Here is a 22,731-nt window from a genome sequence, read left to right on the forward strand (position 1 = left end):
TAGATCTCTTCTATCAGGGCCTAATGAAAGAATTGGGTTTGACAAGTCAAAGGCCATTTGTTATAACTACCAACAACCTAGAGAATTTGCCAGAGAGTGCAATCAGCCAAGAAACTTTCAAGGGAATCAGTATCAGAACCAACCACCAAGAAACCAAAACCAGTACCAGCAAAACCAGCAGAGAAATAACAACTGCAACAGTTTCAACAACAACAACCCCAAATTTAACAACAACTACCAACAATGTCAAATGAACAATCAGCAGGTTGTAACTCAGAACCAAAATTACCAGAGAAACACTAACCAAGACCCTCTAAATGCTCCAAAAAACAACAACAGAAATAACCAAAACCAGCCTAGAAACCAAGGGAATGTAGCACTTGCTACTCAATAAGAAGGTGGTTTTGATTGGAGTGATCATGCAGTAGACATAACCAAGGCTAATGTTGCATTCATGGCAAAATTTGTAAATGAAGATAGATCTTCTTCTTCTTAGGTACATCCAAACTCCATAATTGAATTACTTGAAACAATTGATGCATTGAATATGAAAGTAGGAAAGTTGGAGTGTGAATGCTTTAGAAAACAGAGCATGATAAATGTTTTTCAAGCAAGTGATGAAACTTATGAAGAAAAGATCAAAAGCCATGAAGAAGATTGTATGAACAGTTACAAGACTCAGTCAAGGTATGTAACTGAGATTGAAGGACTAAAGAAAATAGTTGTTGAAAAAAAGGTGAAAAATACCACACTAAAAGTTGAAGTTGACTTTCTGAAGAATCTAGTATCCACTAGAAATATATGTTGTATTTTGAACAAAATAAAAGAAGAAGACAAATACAAAGTTGTCCTACCACCTTAAACAACAGTTATTCTCTTAAAGTTGATTAGGAGAAAAGGGAGGCTTATCTCAATCAATTTAGAGACGTGTTCAAAGACAAGGAAGACTTCATTGAACATTATGACAAGGTTACTATTGATGAGCATGGGGAATTTGTTTTGAAAGAATATGAGAAATATGTAAAGTCATTTGGTGTGCAAGTTTCTGAAGATGACTTCAATGAAAATGATGTGGACAAGGATGATTTAAGTGACTCTAGTGATCAAGTTTCAAATGAAGAAATCCAAGCTGCAAAAAGAAATAAAAGGCAAAAGAAACCTGACTCAGTTGATCAACTTCCACTACTAACTCCTACTACACCCAAAATGAAAAGACTAAATGAGAAGATGAGAAGTGAACATGTGTCATTTGACATATGTGAACGATCCAAGATGTCAAAGGTGGCTTATAATATTGTAAGGCCATCAAGCAGGGAAGTGTTAAGAAGAATCAAGAACAATAACAAAAAGAAACCAAAGGAAACTTTCTCAAGTGATGAATTTATTCCAGTATACCCTGTTTTTTCTAGTCAATAACTGTTTAACATTGATGAAGTTGAAACCATGGAAGAATATGAGAAAAGACAGTCAAGACATAAGAGAAACTTGGATGACGAGCCAATGAGATTGGAAAAGATCAAGTTTGTTAAAAGTAAAGTGGAGAGGCAAGACAAAGATTGAAGAATTTGTGCATTTCTCCATAAACTTTGATGGTCTCAAGACTCAAAAAACACTTGGGATTGAACTACCTAGACCAAGTGAGAGATTCAAGAAGGGAAACGCTCATGAAAGTTTCAAAGAAAGAGTGTGGTGTAAAAATTTGATGAATATTGTCACCATAGTGATTCTTGTCATGAGAGGTTCACCTTCAATCCACTTCATGTTCCTAATGAAACAAAATTTGGTTAAGACTTTGGTTTGTATAAACAGAATTATGATGAATATTTGGGAAAAGTAAAGGTGTGTGAAAAGAGAAAGTGAACAAGGATGAGCAAAAAGATGTTAACAGTGTAAAGAAAGATGAGAAGGATGATGTGAAACCAAAGAAGAATGTGGCTGACAAGGTCAAAAGAAACAATCTTCCCATCAAAACAGAAACTGTTGTGAAAAGAAACATATGACTTTTGAGAATTGTTCCTAATGAAGACTCAAGATCAATTAAATTTGATGATTCTCAAAAATCACCAAACAATGGAAGGAATGGGAAAAAGGATGTTTTCTCAAGAAAGAAACCAAAAGAGTTGAATAGTGATGAAAAATTTCTAATGAGAAATGGGTTTGAACCTCATAGATTTCTTTGGAAGCCAAGGGGTGAAGTTCAAGAATCAAAGAAATTTGATGTGAGAGATTTTTCAAATGAAAAGGATTATGTGGTGCAAGAATGCAAAAGCATAATTCCTTATGTGAAAATTCCAAGCCCAACAAATAGTGGTTATGAAACTGATGAATCTGATATGTGTGAAGTAGTTTATGTGTGAAGTAGTTTGTGAAGTAGCTTATGATAGTTTATGATAGTGGCTATGAAACTGCACCAACTGTCCATGTCATTCATAATCTGCAAGTTGATTGAGCTTGCATTTCATTGCCAAACTAATCATTTTTCTTTTATATGTGTAGGAACAGTCCACTCCATTGAATGATATATGGTACATGCATAGTGGGTGTTCAGGGCACATGACATGTGACAAAAGGTCACTGGTGAACTATGAAGAGAAATTTGAAGGACCAGTAGCTTTTGGAAGTGATAAGAATTATGGAAAATTTGTTGGAAAGGGCATTCTAACCAATGGCAAGGTGTCATTTGACAATGTGTTTTATGTAGAAGGATTACAAAACCTTTTAAGGATATCCTAAATGTGTGATAAGGGTTATAAGGTTGGATTTGATGATTCACACTATTTCATCCTCAAACCTGAATTTGTAATTCCGCTTGACATGATTATGATGATGGCACCTAGGAATGACAATCTCTATGAATTGAATATGAAAGAGGTTGTTTCTAGAGGAGGTACCTGTTTTGTTTCCAAAACCACTGAAAATGAATCTAAATTGTGGCATAGAAACTTTGTCATGTCAACCTAAAGAACATGAACAGATTTGTGAAGGGTGAGCATGTCATTGGTTTACCCACAAGAGAGTTCAAACTTGATGACAAATGCATTTCTTGTCAGAAAGGTAAGCAGCACAAACCTTCACACAAGACAAAACTCATTAACACAATTGATCAAGTGATTGAGATGCTTCACATGGATCTTTTTGGTCCTGTGAGTGTTCCAAGTATAGGCAAGAAGAGATACTGGCTTGTGATTATTGATGATTTCTCAAGATAAACTTGGGTTTATTTCCTGAGTACAAAAGATGAGACTCCCGAGTTGATTAAAAGTTGTGTGACTAGGATTGAGAGTCAATTGGAAGCAAGGGTAAAATTCATGTGAAGTGACAATGGTACAGAGTTTAAAAATGTAGTAATCGAAGAGTTTTGTAATGCTAAAGGAATTCTTCAACAATTCTCTGCTCCTAGAACTCCTGAACAAAATGGTGTTGCAGAGAGAAGAAACATAAAACTCGTAGAAGCTGAAAGAACCAGGCTAGCAGATGCTTTTCTACCTGCTACTTTTTGGGCAAAGGCAATTAATACAGCCTGCTATGTTCAGAACAGAGTACTTCTCAACAAAAGCCAAGACAAGACTCCTTATGAGATTTTGTTTAAAAGAAACTCTACATCAAATTTCTCAAGCCATTTGGATGTAAATGTTCACTTTTGAACACCAAGAAATATCTCAACAAGTTTCAAGCTAAATCATTGTATTGCTTATTTGTTGGTTACTCTACAGATTCAAAAGCTTACGGAGTGTATGTCAAAGATCATTTAAGTGTGATTGAATCTTCAGATATTGTTTTCAATGAAAATCATTTTAATACTATTTATGGTGCTGCATGGTTGTTTGATCTTGAGAATTTAATCAAGTCTTTCAAGATTTATCCTGAAGATTTTGATGAAACTTTTTAGAGAAGAAACTTCAAAGAAACTTGATTTGGACAAGTTATGGTCAAAGGTTGTTGGAAAAAGGCTTGAATACAGCTTCATAAAGCATCCTTCAACTACAGAAAATGAACAAGGTCCAGATCATGTTCAGGTACAAGATCAAGATCAAGCGCATCAAGAAAATCAAGAAAACCAAAATGATCATGTATTAAATGAATTAGATCCAAACAATCAAGGTGAACTAAATAAGAAAGAACAAATTAAATATTTGAAGACTTGTTTCAAAGTTTGAATTTTGGAAACAATGGTGCATCTACCTCATAACAGAACAATGAAGAAGCACTAGAGTTTCATGATGCAACAACTGATTTGATCAATGATGAACCTGATCTCAATGACACAAATCTTGATTCTACTGTGTCTACTGATGTGTTTACTCAATCCACTTATGTTGAAAAGAATCATCCTCCTGAAAATATCATTGGAAACATCAATGAAAGAGTAACAAGAAGTTCTTCTGAATCTGCAAACATTTGTTTGTACTCCTGCTTTCTATCCCAAATAGAACCCAAGAACATTGTTCAAGCTTTGAAAGACAACAACTGGATAGAAGCTATGCAAGAGGATTTGGCTCAATTCAGAGATCTGCAAGTGTGGGAACTTGTAGACAAGCCAAGAAACAGATATGCCATTGGAACCAAATGGGTTTTCAGGAATAAAAGGGATGAAAGAGGAATTGTGATTAAGAACAAAGCAAGACTTGTTGTTTTAGGATGCCTACAAGAAGAAGGGATTGATTTGAGGAAGTCTTTGCACCAGTTGCAAGACTTGAAGCAATAAGAATCTTCTTGGCTTATGCTGCCTCAAAGAATATAAGGGTATTCCAACTAGATGTCAAATATGCTTTCTTGAATGGAAAGATAGAAGAGGAGGTGTATGTAACTCGACCACTAGGATTTGAGGACCCTGATTATCCTAACAAAGTGTATAAGTTAAACAAAGCTTTGTGTGGACTACATCAAGCTCCAAGAGCTTGGTATGATGAGTTATCCAATCATCTACTTGAAAATGGTTTCCAAATGGGAGCTATTGACAAGACCCTCTTTTACAAAAAGAAGAGAAGAGATTTGCTTATGTTGCAAGTCTATGTTGATGACATTATTTTTGGTTCAACCAATGAACTGATGTGTATGGAATTTGAAGAGGTGATGAAATCCCAGTACAACATGAGCTCTATGGGAGAAATGAACTTCTTTCTTGGATTGCAAGTTCAACAGAAAACCGATGGGATTTTCATATACCAGTCTAAGTATGTGCAGGACATATTAGATAAATTCAAGTGCAATGATCCTAAAACTGCATCCACTCCAATGGACACAAAAGAGAAAATGATAGTAGATGAAAAGGGGGAGCCAATAGATGAACATGAATACAGAGCAAAGATTGGATCTCTGATGTATCTGTTTGCTTTAAGAGAAGATATCAAGATTTCAATCAAGTCCTAAGGTTTCTCATATGAATGCTGTAAAGAGGATCGTTAGATACTTGAAAGGATGACCTGATTTGGTAATTTGGTATCCAAAGAACCAATCATTTGATCTAGTTGCCTATACAGATAGTGAATATGATGGGTGCAATATGATCAGAAAGTCTACCTTAGGAAGTTGTCAATTTTTGGGTGACAGATTGGTGTTATGGAAGTGCAAGAAACAAACCACAGTGTCAATCTCAACTGCAGAAGCTGAGTATATTGTTGCATCTGCCTGCTGTGCATAAGTCCTCTGGATTCAGAATCAGATGCTGGATTATGGTTTGAATTTTCTAAACACTCCTATTTACATTGATAATACTGCTGCATCTTTTGTTGTTAAGAATCCTTACAACATTCCAAGACCAAGCATGTTGAAATCAGACATCATTTTATTAGGAATTGTAGTGAAAAAGGTTTAACTGAAGTTAAAAGAGTTGACACAAGTGATAATTTGGCTATCCTATTCACAAAACCACTTGATAGAACCATGTTCAACTTTCTTCTAAAAGCCCTGGGTATGATGAACTCTAATAAAGTCTAATTAAGGATGTGTTCTTGGTGTGCAAACTGACTATCTTTTCAAAGTCTTGTTGAATGTTTGTTTGATATAAGCTCTATGTGATAATTGACTATCTTGAGAGAGTGCTTATGTTTGAATATGCTATTGTTTGATGATCACTGATGTGTGCTTAATTTATTATCTGTATTACTTAGGTATATTTGATACTTAGGCTAATAATCAGTGATTGTGTATGATGCTAGGATAAATGTTCCAAATGATTATTCTGCATGTGTGCTTTCCTGATATCTTGATAATGTTTTTAAATATGGTTAAATCTGATTTGATGATGTTTCTAGGATATGCTAGACTTTCTATTTTGTTATGTCTGCTTGTCTTTAATGATGTCATTTGAAATTATGATTTGAATATGTTACTTTCTGTCAGTATCAAAATATGTTTTTGTGTCAAAATTGCATTCTCAAATGAAATTTTCAAATGAATTTTGCTTGAAACATTTTAGCCAAAACAGAGCAAGTTGATTAATGGTGCTAAGATATGATAAAACTATTCAGTTCAAAGCTTTATAGAAGCTTAGTAGAAAAGGTTTTAAATGAAAACGATCCAAAAAGATTGTTTAAACTTATGTCAGTTGCTCAAGTTGAAAGGACATATACTTGTATATGTTTGGTCCTGATTCACAGGATAGCCATTCACCTAAAGACTGAAAACATCTGGGGCATTTATGAGGTGATTTTTCTTTTAAATTCTTTCACTTAAAATTATGTCAATAACTCTAGGTTGGAAGGACATGTATTCTCATTTGTGTTTGGTCCTGCTAACCACTTGCGGACATACATGATAGCCATTTACCTGAAAACTAAGAGTAATTGGGGTGACTGAGTTTTAAAAGGTGTTTTAAGTAATATATGGGAAATGATAGTACATTGATTATCTGGCCAATCATATGGATTTAATAGGCTAAAAAGGCACTTAGTGCAGTCATTGACATGTATAGTTGCTTTTCCGTGATGTGTAAAATCTAAGGTGATATAAACATAAAGAAACTACTAAACTTAATGTGGAGTTACATTGTTGTCTATGCATGTTCTAATATACATCTTTCCGAATGATGAGCAGAAAAGTGAATATCTAATCATACACTAGCCCGTTGGTATTTGGTCACCAAAAATGAAATATCTTATTTGAGAATGACAAAGAACAAATGTGAACTACACTAATCCAAATATTTTCTCAACCAAAAACTGATATGTGTTCGCAAATTTTTATAAAGAAAAATGCAAACATGAGGTTTAATTTTAGAGGTACAGGGATGGAGGCAATCATATAAGTCCTTTAAACTTTCTGAATGAAAGGCTTATAAGTACGACTTGCGTGGCCTGTAAGTCCAACTCTCAACCTCACATATGTTTGTAAAGTTGAAAAGAAATATCTAAATCCTTAAACTGTTCTATCATTAAAATTTTTGACCATATATCTGTGGGTAGCCTTGAGAATAGATATGGAGCATTAGAAAGCAATATGTGTTATCCATTTAGTATTATGCATCATAATTGAACCTTAATCATATCACCAACGAAATGAAATTCATGCTAAGTCTAGACCTGCTATTAACATGTCTAAACTATCATAATAATGCTGAGAATGAAGTATTGAGAAGCAACTTAGTCAATATGATCCTATGATTGAGATCTTTTCAGAAAAAGGAAAGCAAATAATTTGAAAGGAATAATAACTGAAATTTAATCTCTAAATGCACCATTTGTTCTTAAACAAAGACTTTTAATGATAAATATGTTTGACATTTGGTTTAAGACAAAAAGAGTGCATTTTACCTTCAAAAGGTCTGAATATGTATTTTCGAGTAAGGTTTGATGACTTCAACCTTATCGAGCAAACTTAGATGTTTATGTCTAAGTTTATCTATTTCGAGCATGCTTTGATGTTTTACATACTTTCGGGTAGATTTATCTGTTTTAGTTAAAGTTTAACTCTTTCGGGCATACTTGAACTTTGAATATGTGTGAATATGTTATTTCTAGCAAGCTTTAACAAGCTCAAGTTATTCTAGCACACTTAGATGTTTTATAGGATATTTGAATTGTCCAAGCAAGCTTTACATTTCTAAATGTTGAATATGAAGTTTCTAGCAAGCTTTGTTGATTTCGGAACTTTCTAGCAAACTTAATTGTTTTATAGGTTTAGATAATTCTAGCAAGCTTTGTGATTGTTGTGTGAACATGCTTAGAATACTTGTTTGGAGTAAACTTTGATGTTTTAACTGTTATAAGTTCTTGTCTAGCATAGTTCATGATTGTTAATATGATTATTTGAAATTACAAGTGTTTTTGGGCAAACATAATTTTTTGGACACACTTTATGTTTCGAGCACACCTTGATATCTTAAAGTGTTTTCTTAACATACTTGATAATTTCAAAATTATACTTTCCAAGTACACTTTGTATTCTTGAAGTATATCAAACATTCTTTGCTTCAAAGTATACCTGATTTAATATTTGCTATCTGTTACAAAATTTTGGGTAAGGTTTGAGTTTTTCAGTCAAACTAGCAGGGTTGTTAGAATATTTTAACGTAGCAAACTTAAGTGAGTTTTCCGAGTAAGGTTTTATAAGATATACTTTAACGAGCAAGGTTTTAAATGGGTAAACATTATCGGGCAAGGTTTGAATTGAATAGATATTTATTTGGATAATGTTACTGTTTGACAGCTATTTACTCACTAAAAGACAAAAAGCATTTAAAATCCACTTTTAAAATGCATAAAAGAGGGATTTAGAAACCCAACCGACTTAATTCAATCATCTATAATCCCTAACCCTAATTAGTCAGCCCACACAATCCAACTCGGTAAGCATCTATTAAGTGTTTTTCGACAATGATTATGTGATAATGGGCATTTAATCTTCATCTTTACTAACTCTCTGTTTCTTGTGTAGGACATTTATTTGTCGAAGATCAGGTTCTTAAAGAAATTTCTTCTCTACTTCAAATTATAACCTTCATCTATTCAAAGATATGAACTTTATGACAAATCTTTACTTTGAATGTGTTTTTGATTGAACAGATATGGCGGATGATGAACCGACATATCCTTTTGAGCACAAGCATAACATGTGTGCTCTGTTACAAGTGACTCTGGATAATTAGGAGGTGGCATATATGATCAGGTGGCTACAAATGTACAATATTCGATTCGCCTTAACAGAGTGCCCTGTACTTTATAGAAATCATCTTTTGAATTTCTGGCGTTCGGCTGAACTGATGGATGATCATGATGGTAGGCGTTTGGAGGCTACCGTGGCAACTCATGAAATCAGGAATACAGAATGACTTATCCGTACATTCCTACAATTGCATGATGATGACCACAACCCAATAAACTTTGCCACCGATCATCTTCTGAAAATTTTTACACAAACGATGGGTTATCAAGGGAATGCCAAAGAAGGACAGTTCCAGAAATGCATGTTTCCAAACCTGTATAGGTTTCTGATTCACCATATTATCCAGGGATTTGCCCCTAGGAAGGGATCATGGACTCTTATGAGTCGGGATTTGGCGAATGCAACAGTTGCATTGTATATGATCTTCCTTTCAACTTTTCGAAGATGATTTTTGAAGGAATGGTGAGCATGTTGCAGAAGCCTAACAAAGAAAAATTCTTAGCCTATCGCAGATTCCTCCGGATTATCTTTAACCAAGTGTTACAAGATTTACCCAGAATGGGAACCACTCATGTGCTTCAGAATCCTAATGTGTACCAGAGGATTGCTACCTTGGAAAGCACAAGCCAGTTCTATCCACGAGCTGAGGCTGATGTGCTACCATGGTTAGTTGATCATGATGCTGATATTATGCCTGTACCAGAGTTAACCTCTTAGGAGGAAGAGGAGGACGAGATGGATGTTGATGATGATGATTCTGATGGAGATGGTGGAGAAGGATGAGATGAAGGAGGAAATGCTATTGTTGAACAAGTTCAGGGGGAGAATGTGCATATACCCTCACCACCAACCACACCCTTACCTACACCCCTAGCCACACCACCTTCCTCACCACCCCTTGACCAAATCTTCCAATCCCCAACCCATTCCCAAACCATTGACACTATTCAAACTACATCCACACCCCTAATCAAAACACCACCCAACCATACCCAAAGCCCACCTGAAACCCATGCCCAAAATGATCAAACCTCTTACCAACCTTTAACCTAAACCCAGACCTTAATCCAAGACCCAAGCCATAACATACATGAACCTTACATTCCTCAACCAATTCCTACTCACTTACTAAACTTTCCACCCACACCACTTCAATCACCAACACATTCTCAGACCTCAAACTAAGCCAGCCAACCTACATTCACACCAATCCAATCCCCAACCCATTCTCAAACCACTGAACCTAGCCAAACTCACAATGAAATACCTGATCCTTTTCAAGACCTACCTACTCAAACTCCTTCCAATAATGATTTTCTGCTCATAAGAAACCAGAATCTTATATGTGAAAACATTGATGTGAGGGGGAGGAATGAGGAACTGTTGAAGGAGAATGCTGATTTGAAAGAACAGTTGGCCCAAGCTTTACTAAAAATTCAAGCCCTGGAGTCTGAGGTTGAGAAGGCCTTAGCTGTACCAAAACAGGGGGAGAATGTTCCAATTGCCACTGTTGTAGATGAAGAGATGGTAGAGGCTGATGTGGAGATTGAGGCTGATACTTTGAAAAATATTTCAAATATGTATGGTAATAGTGATGCTGATGAGAGTGAAGAAAGAATGATTGTTGATGATGAGTATGAGGGTGATAAATCTTCTGATGTTGAATAGAACTATGATGTGGAAAATGAAGTTTTGAATACTTTATATGGAGATTTTGATGATGATTTGTTGAGAAAAGAGAAGGAGATTGTGGCTGATGAGGAAGAACTAAAGACATTACAAGATAAGATTGAAAATTTTCCCACTCAATCTAAAGAAGAAATGATAAGAAAAGAAAAATGGAAAGCCATAATCGAATGTGAATCTGAAGAAGTGCATGTTGATACAGTTGATAATGAGGAAGATGATGAGAATGTACAGGCTGCTAGAAGGCATGCCAATATTGTGAGAGAAACCATGGAGAGGGAATTTATTGCCCAAACCATGACTGCAGAAGAGCTGGCTGAGCAAGAATCCTTAATTGAAAAAGCAAACATTGCCAAGACTCTTGATCAGAATGATGATGATGTTAACCAGGAAGTGATAGAAGTCTTGATAAAGATGAAACAAGCTGAGGAGGTTGACAACACCTTAGCTTTGGTTATTAGTAAGTTTGTTGAACCACTGCTAAAACTACACATGATGAACCTATCAAGCAGATGGTACCTGACAAGGTTGGAGAATCTCTTGAAACTATATTCTCCAATAGATGGCTTGAAGGAATTGTGAAAGATATTGAGAAGAATCCATCTGAATGGAGCTATGAGGACTCTAAGTTTGGAAAGAAGTATACTAGAAAGAGAGTCATATATGATGAATATGATCAAGGTGACGATGAAATTGTGAAGAAAATGTCTAAGAAGGATGGTGATCCTGAGTATATTGTTGAAAGCCCTAAGGAACACTCAAGCCCTATAAAGGTTGTTACTATTCAGGTTATTATGCCTGATACTAAACCTGAACTTGATTAACAAAGAATAGAAGCACTTGATGACTCAACTGAACATGATGATGATACTGAAGTTGAAGCAAGTGCTGGAAATGATAGTGATGATGGAAGTTCTGAAGATGATAATGATGATGATAGTAATGATGATGATAATGATGATGGTAAAGATGATAAAGCTGAAAATGTTAAATCTGTTGTCTCCCATCAGATTGAAATGACTGATGTACAGATGGAGAACATACAATAGAGTGTTAATGAAGCAAGGAGGAATAATCCTCTGATTGTGATTCTGATAAGACATAGGTATAGATTTGAAAATTTTGCTCCTTTATCTGATGAGGAGTTGCAAAAGTTGATTGAGAAGGAGGATTATGAAATCAGGAAGAGGGTTGAAAAGAAAAATAAAGATTCTATGAAGTTTAGAGAATACTTGAGAAAGCATGGTTTAAATGTAAAAGATTTGAGCTCACTAATTTGGAAAGAAATTAAAATGGTACTAGAGAAACAAATGAGGGAGAAGAGACGGAAAGACTGGAAAAAAAATGAAACATGCTAAAAAGATAAATGAATTGTCAAAAATATTTGGTGGAAAATGTAAATATTTGATTGATAAAGGAATGGCTCCTGAACTGGTTGACAGTCTGACGAAAGAAAAGCATGAATCTCATTTCAGAAGATTATCTATGAAATATCAACCTGAAACTTCTACAAAGAAACCAAGACTCGTAACTTTGGCTGAGAAGAATAAGAATGAGAAGAAGAATAAATGGGAAAAGGAGCAGTTAGAATTATTGAACAGATTGATGGAGGCCAGGGGGAGATTTAGTGAACTTGAAGGTATGAGCAGAACTGACAAACTGGCTCTACTCATGTTTGAGATGGAGAAGGATGATCAAGAAAGAGCTGAAGCATCAAAACCATCTATCCCTGGGAAGATGAGGAGACGATCAAGACCCTGAAAGAAATAAATAAGGGTATGAAAGAAAATGTTTTTGATATTCTTGAAAATACACAATTAAAACAGTTGTTTTATGAGTAAAAGGCTAAATGGGAAAAATTATTAACAGAGGAAAGGGACCCCAGAAGTTTTGAAGCTGGACCTGGTGGAGTGAGATATGTAACAGCCGGTCAGCTTGGTGATGAAAATATGATGAATATGATTGGCAGATTGATCAAAGATGGAGGTGAAAATCTTATAGATCTGTTTAATATGCCAGCGGAGATGGTGATCTCCATTTATGAGAAGAAATTTGAGATATTGGGGGCCACTAAAACCAGGAAAGCTGTTTCAACAAGGCCCTCAGCATCAAGAGAACAAAGTTTTGCAACCAAAAAGGACCCACAAAGAGCTGAACAACAAAGACAAGAAAGGCCACCAACTGATGTGGATCTACCTATCAAGCTCTTTTATGACTCTGTGTCTCACACATAGAATATTGTGTTGGAAAGTAGAGAATTAAAATAGATAATCTTCAAAGATGACTTTGCTGAATACAAGAAAGAACAATTAGAAAAGATGGCAAGTCTGGATTTGTATGACTATCATAACATAAATAAACTTGCTGGAAGGCAGCAAAATGAGCTGTCTAAATATTTGAAGAGTGAAGCAGGGATGGGATTCTCTTTGTTGAAACAGAAGAAGATGTGGAGTTTGTCCAAATATGAAAAGACCAAGATAGACAAGAGGATTAGTGACATCAGATTCGCTGAATTTGGCTACAATTCAAAAGTAAAGAACAATAATCCTTTGTCCAACATAATGACCTATATAAGTATGAGAAGAAGAATGAGAAGACCCAACCATGAAGTTCAGCAGAATGGTAGAATTACAAGAGTTGATTATGATGAACACAATGGTTTCTACATTCTCGGGAACTCAGCTGGTATGACATTGGGTATGATCAAGAACGATGAAGAACTGACCTTCCTTCATGATGAGGATTTGAAAGATATCATGAACTGGACAATTCCTGAAAATCATCCTCATCAACAACAATTGATGTGTATTTTGATCTAAGTGTATGTAACCTTAGAGGGGTTTTGGTATAGCTGAGGGTGTTCAAATCTAGGGGGAGATTGTTGGGATGAGAAAATGGACTTAAGGAAGATTGGAATCTTCTCAACCTCCATGAAAATGGTTAAGTATAGACATCAGGCACACTTGGACATCCGAGCAAGCTTTTACTTAAGCCTAGCAAGGTATTTTGCCTTCCAGGCAGAGTTATCTTTTTGAAGTCTTCCTAAGTGATAATCCGAGCATGGTTCACTTTGTCTAGAAAAGGTGTTCTTCAAGTCGAGCATAGTTTTCTTACTAGCAAACTCTTGACTAAACCAAGCTAATAAAGCCAAGTTATTTGGAATATCTAGCAAGGTTTGATAAATAAACAGTAGTCCGAGCAAACTTGAGGAAAGTTATTCAAGAAACATTATAAGGACTTTCTCTAGCAAGGTTCAACTCCTAGCAAGCTACAGTGTTCCCAGCACCAGTTAAACAGTGCTACTAGCACACTTTGGTTTGCTTAATAAGTTATTTACTAACAAAGAGTTGAAGGGATTCGCGAAGAATAGCTTGCTTGTAGGATCATATCAAGGAATGTTTGCTATGATCAGGAAGATTCAAGTCTGCTAGCTGAGTATTTTCTATGGAAAATACTCTAAGTAAAGTCTACCCGGAGAACTGTTATCCAACACACTTCAAGGTAACTAGGTCTACTCGAAGAAGACAAAGGCTCCAAAGCCTACCCGAAGACCTGTTTTACACTTAGTATGTATTTTATAATATGATTTTCTGAATATGTATTAATGATTAGGGTTTCTAGAAGGAATGAAAGCTGTCAGGAGGCAGGCCTATAAATAGAATGATCTAGGGCACGCCTCCTAAGAAACACAATACGGACGGAAGAAAGAGACACCTGAATATTGATTGAAAACTATTTGGCGGCTGATATATTTGTACGGATATTCTGCCTAAAAGTCAAATCATTCCTTTCTTAGAACCCTAATGATTTCTGTTTTGTAATCGACTTACTATTAATGAAAATATTTTGAGTGAATGTGTGTGTGTTTGTGTCTTTATTGTGTCCTTCAAGAAAAATTAGAGTGTCATTGATTCCGCCTTTAATACACTATTATTCTTCCCCAATTTAGTCACGTAGTTAACCTTCTTGTTAACACAATTTGTTTGGGTTATGACATATACCGACTGAGAGATCAACCGGGACCGACAAAACCATTTTCTTTCAGCACAAACAGAAAAGTTGAATAAAGAGCATTCTTGACAGTATCATTCTTATCTGATTCAGATGGTTCCATTTTCAGTTAATTCATCTCAGCAATCAGATGATTAAACCTAGTTAACATTTCCTTGACAGTCTCACCCTTCAATAAATTAAGGTTTCTGAATTAGAACTTCAACATAACTTTCTTGCTCTCTTTTGTATTTCCTATACTTCTCATCTTGATGTGTTGAAACAAAGATGCACATATCTTAATACTTCCCACCTGGTGGAAAATATTATCTGGTAAAGCCATTGTTAAAGTAGAATATGCCTTTGTTTCAATCTCTATGCCTTTTTCTATTCTTGAGTGTAAGAAATAAAAGCCTTAGGTTCAAAACCACTATTTGAATCACCAATCATAGAAGCAGTATACACATCATCAAGACACCTCGAACAATCAGGGTGTAAGAACCCTATATGTGCTCGGAATCTTGGTTCCCACTTCGCAAAGTCGCTGAACTTCATCAATCGGGGACATTTAAAATATGACCCAATTTCAACATCTAAGTGAAGCATCTGTTGCATTAACATATTTTGAGATACTAGAGCGCAAAAGCCAGCCATTTCAAAAATATGGTTTAAATGATTACAATTTTAAGTTTTAGGTGAAAATTGTCCAATATTAAAACTTTTGGGTGTAAATTGTAACTTATGATAACAAATGGGTAAACTATGTAATGAATGAATGGGAAATGATAACGAATAGTAAACAGTATCACGAATAGGTTATAATAATAAATGGTATCACGAATCAAGTCACGAATGATATCACAGTCTTTACGACTAACTATAACGAATGAATATCTCGAATGATGATTCAGTGATCACGAAGGAAAACGAATAAGGTAACGGATGAGGTAACAAATAGAGTAATGTTTCTATAGCGAATGAGGTTATCATGAATGTGTTTTCGTAACGAATGAGTGATCACGAATCAGGTCATTGATGACGAATGGATGATCAAGAATGAGCTACAGTAGCGAAGAATCGGTTATTCTGTTGTAACAACCTTGCCACGTGTCCAAATATAGTTAAAAATTGATAGTGATGACTCTCTACAGTATAACGAATGGTTCGTTATACCGTAACTAATGGGTCCTTTGAATCATAAAATCTTCAAAGACCAATTTCCAGATCTAAACATCAATTCTGACGAATACACAACAATGGATTACTCATACGAATGTTAACCAATTAACACAATCTATAGCTTAAAACAATGGTCTAATCCCTTCGAACAATCCCAAACTCATCCAAACCTCCAATTCCAACTCAAACCAAGTCCGAAATCCAAAATGATACAAAACACAAACCTCTTTTTCTAATATACTCAAATCCAATTCAAATCCATATCATAACCAAACAATAACACAATTAACTCAAATCGAACTTCACAAATCTATTTACGAACTAATTATTATCCAATTAAGCTTCAATTATCAATCTTAACATGATAATTGACACAAAATAAGAAAATACAATTTCAGATTCAAACTTAGACAATTAACAGATAAATTCTCAATCAATTCACCTTTATAATACCTTAATTCACGTACACAATCGAACACTCAGCTCTGATACCACTTGAGAGAGCTTGATTGAGCTTTATACTTAATCAATTCATATCGATATTGATATAAGATCTAGTTACTAATATGTGTAAGTGATTAAAAGGTTAGACTGAACAAAATGTTTATTGTGAGAGGATAATTTGGCAGAGTAACAGCTTCGTCTTCAGTTACACATGTTAAATTATGAAGGCATAACAACATATATATAGAAGATGAAGTCCATTTGTTACACATCCCGCAATGAATTAATTCATTCGTCTTCAGTACATACATAACTTAAGGAGTATATCGAATGACTCATTCGCTATACCTCATTCGTCAACATTCCATGACGAATGGATACAAAACAATAACGATTAGGTCCATTTGTTAAACATCCTTAACGAATGAGCTGATAATCATAACGAATGAGACTAGGTAATTAACAAAATGCCCTTTACATTAATATATATAAAACGTAATTATTACAAAAACCGAGACGACCAAAACAGTGCACTAACAAATCAGACACTAATAAGATATCAACACTCAAAATCAGTCTCCAATATTGTGTCATTTCAGTCTTAGTAGGATTCATGCAAGGACTGAATAATAATCTCAAATACTACGTTATATATTGTAGTCCCAATTATGTTTTTTAAAAACTATAAATCAGTCTTTTAAAACATCCTTTTGCAGTATTTGATGTATTTATTTAGAGTCTGAAATTCAATATGTTAAAATCAATCCAGAATTAAATAATTTTTAGAACACAAATATCCGACTCATACAAACATAAAACTATTATTGAGTTCCAAAAATAATAAAATAATAAATAAGTTCATCAATTATTTATTTATGTATCTACAAAATCAGGAGGAGTTGGCAACAAAGGTTGTACTTACGGCAGATAGAGTTGTACTTTTCATCATCTATGTGATTGCTTTTGGTATGCCTACACGTGTTCGCTTCCTTTTACACGTCACAATAAGAAACTGTCTCCGTTACAAATCACATATGATATTACAAAACCACGTTTGGTTTTCTCACCACATGTTGCAACCTGATTTTCCTTCATACAGGTTTCTCCTTCTTTTTTCCGTTTGCGTCACTTAATTTTAGGTTGTGGCCTCTGTTTTGCAGGTTGTGATTATGGATTTTACTTCGTTGTTCGATTTCCTTTAATTAACGGTACTATACTACACTGATTGTTGTTGATTTACATTTACATTAGGTTTTAGGGTTTCTTCTTCATAATATACTTAGCTTTGGCTGTTTTGATGAATTTCTTAGTTGTTTGGCATGCATGCCAGCTGTTTGATGAAATGCCTCAAAGAAATCTGTTTTGCATGTCGGATGGTTTAGGTCACTGAATAGGATAAAAAACTGCAATGGAGTAAAATAAAAAAAGAAATAAGAAGCTCTACCGAAATTGATGCGAACCCCCGATTAAGCAATCAACTTAGAGAAAACAATCTGGCCCGAAGCAGACCGGTACCTCATTAAACACCCGACTTAGACACCCCGATTAAACATAAAATAATACATAAACTGAATCACCGAAACACGATTAAGCAACACCCGAAACCTAATTAAACAACATCCGACTTAGGAACCCAATTAAACCTTAAAAAAATAGCGAAAACAAGAAACTACCAAGCCCAGGCCTGCTTAAACCCCATACTCATCCTTCATGTTGCATGGTTTCGCGTTGGATTTGGTAATCTAATAGGATAAAAAAACGCCACAGGTTTGATGGTTTCGTTTTTGTTTTGGTGATCGAATAGGAAAAATAAACTCACCTAAGAAAACGACAACCAAGAACAAAACTGAGTTTCATTATTTTATTTTTAATACTTTGTATACAAAAATGTTGTAATCACCTGTTGTAGGTATAAATTGGATTACATCAAACTAAATGATTAATAAGTGTAACTGTTACAGATTACAATGTTTGTATTGACCCGTATTTTGTCTTTCTTTTTTTGCGTTCAGATTAACGTCAAGATTCAACTTAATAAGTGATTTCACTTTCGTTCTGTTTGTTTGCAGATCTTCTAATCATGCCCAGGATCCCTGGAGGTCGGTCGTTTGCTGTCACTCATAGTAAGTCGATTCGATTTTATAAACATCAAGTTAGCCAATTTTCGTGCAGGATTTTCTAGCATCCCAAATTTTTATTAAATAAAAAAAGAACATAAACACAATACAATATAAGTTGAGAGTTCATCAGATAGTAGCGAAAGACTAAAATATTTCAAATCACATAGATTCATTTGAACTATGCAATTTGATCCTCATCTGACCTTCTCAAAACTATAATTCAAAATATAAACATGACCATGAAATCAATAAAAATATAACAAACCTCAGAAGAATTAATGTAATCATGATCAGTCATATATTACGCAGATTTATATCTAATCATAATTGGTTTATATATTAAAAGATACATTAAAAATATACAAGAAAATGAAACAAAAGTTAGGAAAAGAGAGAGAATTCAGTGGCCTCATAGAGAAGATTACCATTGGTGGCGGTAGACTGGTGGTTGCTGCCGGGTCTTGATTTGGAACCTTTGGTAACATTCATCCTAAATGGATGGCCCAAGTATATGGTTTCTTGATAACTGCTTTTGGCTGTCAAGTGTTGTATCCTTATGAGTTCATTGTTTTAGTAGTGGAATTTGGTTTTGATGTAAATTTGAGTTTTCGAACTTTTGTTTTTTAATCGATTGGTTCCACCTAATCAAATTGGTTAAACATTTATGTTTGAAAAGGAATTTGATGTTAGTTCTTTTCTGTTGTGGTTCAAGTCCTAATGTGTATATAAATTTTACCTAATGAAGTTTAATAACATGACAGATTGAGTTTATGGATTGATATTGAGCAACGTGTTGTTGTGATGTCTTATATAAGTTAATTTTAATATAATTTACAGTGTTTTATATAATAACTTGACGGTGTTTCTTCAACTTCAATGGTGATTGTTGAAAACATAGGGATCGACCGCCCCTCCCCCGTAACGTGGGGGGCAAATATGCTAGTTCTCTATAATTCTCTATAAGCAAAATATATAACAGATAGAGAACGAATATACTATATTATTTTTATAATCCCTATTAAAAGAATTTGTAAAATTGAAGGCTCATTTCCTTAACCACACTGACAGTATCATCGTCAACATTATCAACATGATTCCTTCCATAAATTTAAACTCTCATTTAGTGGTGGGACAAAGATAAAACTCATATCCTACAACATAATAACAAATAAGAGAAATTAAAAGCAAAATATATATATATATATATATATATATATATATATATATATATATATATATATATATAACAAAACATAAGTAAGATACAATGATTAAGCATACAAGTAATATCCTACCCCCAAAAAAACAATTCTACTATAAACTTCATTTTGTTATTGCAGTGTTAAAAGAACCGATAATTTGTAAACTACATAGCATTTATAGAGCTACTAACATATCGTACCAAAAGCCAACTAAATCAAACTAAAATGTCAAACAAATAAAAAAGTTACAACTTGACATGGGCAAAATGGTCCTAGAGTAGAATTATCAAGGAAACCCAAACACATTCATTTTAATGTAACAGTTTAGACAATACTTTAGCTAACAGTTTAGAGGCAGTATAACTAATTTCCCTAAAATGATATTAAAATACGGGTGCAAACGAGTCGATCCGTTTATGAGCTACTTGAGATCGGCTCGACTCAAGCCATGCTTACACAAGCTCGACTCCTAGCCAAAAAAAAAGTTTGTTTATAAACAAGCCCGAGCTCGAGCTTCACTAATCGAGCTCGAGTCAGCTTACAAGATTAAATGCCTACCCTTTATAAAATCCTTATTTAATATATTTATTTAATCATAACTACTATAGGTAATTTTATGCTAACAAAACTATATTACGTAATGTTATGTTAAACTAAGACTAAACAATACACACATACACAGGGGCGAGTTAACGTACAATAATCGCTCAATATACATTACGTACTTGAAGAATGTTAAAGGTTAAAAACGCTAAAATGTTCAAGCCAAAATCCCAACCTTAAAACGTTCAAGGTTAAACCTTTAAACGTTGACGCAAAAGAACTTAAACGTTCAGGTTAAATCCTGATATATTCAAGGTTAAAACTCATCACTCAAAACTCAAAATTAATCTATTGAAGCTTCAAATTGATAATTAATCGGATCAATTTTAAGGTTTATTGATCAATTAGGTTCGACAATTTCAATTTTAATTGATCAATTTGATCAACTGACTTATAAACGACTCGTGCTAGAAGAATATGGTGTTCACGTTGGTACCGTCGATAGCCGAGCTCGTGCTTGAAAAGGTACTTATAAGTTGATGCAACCTTAACCAATTGTTCTTTCTCATTTCTAATGACTTACATTATTATATGATGAATCGACTAAACTAACTCATCTATCCTTTTTATTGTTAAATATAAATAATTAGTAGTTATTTATTATACAATTTCAATTTTATGTGTGTTTTCTTAAGATTGAATATGTGAAAATAAGACCAAATTAGTGAGCAACAAACCATCAACAAATATAATCTAATACGCAAACACAAACTAAATTTTTTAAGCACGATAAAAAAAAAAATCGAAATCAACCTGCTATCATACCATACCACCTAACCACAACCACCACCATCATCCTAGAGTATCCATGTTTTCCGTTACCGCTACCGCAAACTCTAGTTTCGTACACACACCCACATATATATATTATATATATATATATATATATATATATATATATATATATATATATATGTATATATAGGGTTCAGTTACTGTACGCTAATGCCTTAACGTACGGTTGGTACGCGAGACGCTCAAAGGAAAGAACAAAGGCAAAAACCTAAAACGCTCACAAAACTTAAACGCTCAGCAAACGCTCAAAAACCGGTATTCGTGAAAAAAGTGAAAAATTGATCGATTAACCATCCAAAACTGTTTTTTTCGGTGAACAAATGATTGATTGGATATGTATTGACGATTCCGAGAGGTTTGGATGTGATTTCATGGATCGATTCGTGAAAAAATGGATTCGCGTACGTAATGTACGTCAAGGCATTAGTGTATTGGATCTTTTCAATATATATATATATATATATATAATAAATGAAGAACATTTTGAACACTTGCCCCCCACCCCTCACATTCATTGTGCTTATGTGTCACTCATAGAAGCAATCAAGCTGATGTGGCAAGCATAGAAAGCATGTGGTGAGTTGAGAAGTCTTCCCCTAAAAGCTTTAGATTAACTTATTCACAACCCAACCTTACTTTTTAATAAAAAAAAAACTAATTGCTTTATCTTCCACCAACATAACCCAACATAACCCAACTTTTCTCTTTTTTATTCATAGCCCAAGCCAAACCATTATTTTATTATCTACATATAATTTATGATTGTTTTATTTCATTAAAACGTTACAATAGTTATTTCATTTCATTTATAATAATATTTATAACTTTAAACCAAAAATAAAAATTTTTAAGTTGTACGGAAACACATTTTTTATGGGGCTCAGTTTTTGATAAAAATGCATATCGGAATATTAAAGAGGAAAATCTAAACAAGATTATGTTTTAAGATTTTTTTTAAAAGTTAAATATTGAAAACTAATAAACATGAATTAAATTTTATGTGAAAGAACAACTAGAAAATAAAAATAGATAAATAAATGACCCAATAATTATATCCGGTTCTTATGTAAATGGGTTGCAACCTAATTTGCAATAGACACCCAGGTTGATATGGGTTATGTGCATCAACAATTAAAAAAAGTAGTTTGCTTATTTTTGTTTTTTTGCCACTTGGCTAGCAACCCATCTCAAATGAGGTTCCTAATAAATATAGTCTTATGAAAAAAAAGGTATATCCGTTCAACATATGAAATCAAGATCTAATTTTCAAATATAGCCTATACATCAATCTTCTTCATTTTCCTCTTGCCCTATCCCCTAAACATCCAACTTCACTGTTCGTTAGCTCATCTTCAACTGAATTTGTAAACTGTCAAATGTACATTTGAATCTTCAGTTTGTTATGGTTACTATTCTCCTCCACAAACCCTGCACTCTTTGCCGTCGTTAATGAATTTTGTGTAATTATGCGTTTTGTTTCAAATCTGTTTTGATTTGCTCCAACAAAATTCTAAATTTTGTGATGTGGAATTCTTTTCCATTGTTCAATTGAAGAAGAAAGTAAATCTCCCTCCTTTTCTATGTAATTGACGAATGTTAGGTGGCCTTCA

General features: G+C 34.1%; 1 non-coding gene across 1 annotated transcript; it reads right to left on the reverse strand.

Annotated features, from left to right (window-relative positions):
• Positions 1-18,639: 18,639 nt before the first annotated feature.
• Positions 18,640-18,728, reverse strand: LOC143617336 (small nucleolar RNA snR60/Z15/Z230/Z193/J17). The gene has a single exon (XR_013150813.1). It is a non-coding gene; the product is annotated as a small nucleolar RNA snR60/Z15/Z230/Z193/J17 (small nucleolar RNA).
• Between the last annotated feature and the right edge of the window lie 4,003 nt (positions 18,729-22,731).

This window comes from Bidens hawaiensis, unplaced genomic scaffold (genome assembly GCF_021521415.1).
Source record: "Bidens hawaiensis isolate Kalapana, Puna unplaced genomic scaffold, B.hawaiensis_p1.1 tig00053975_1, whole genome shotgun sequence".
Lineage (NCBI taxonomy): Eukaryota > Viridiplantae > Streptophyta > Magnoliopsida > Asterales > Asteraceae > Bidens > Bidens hawaiensis.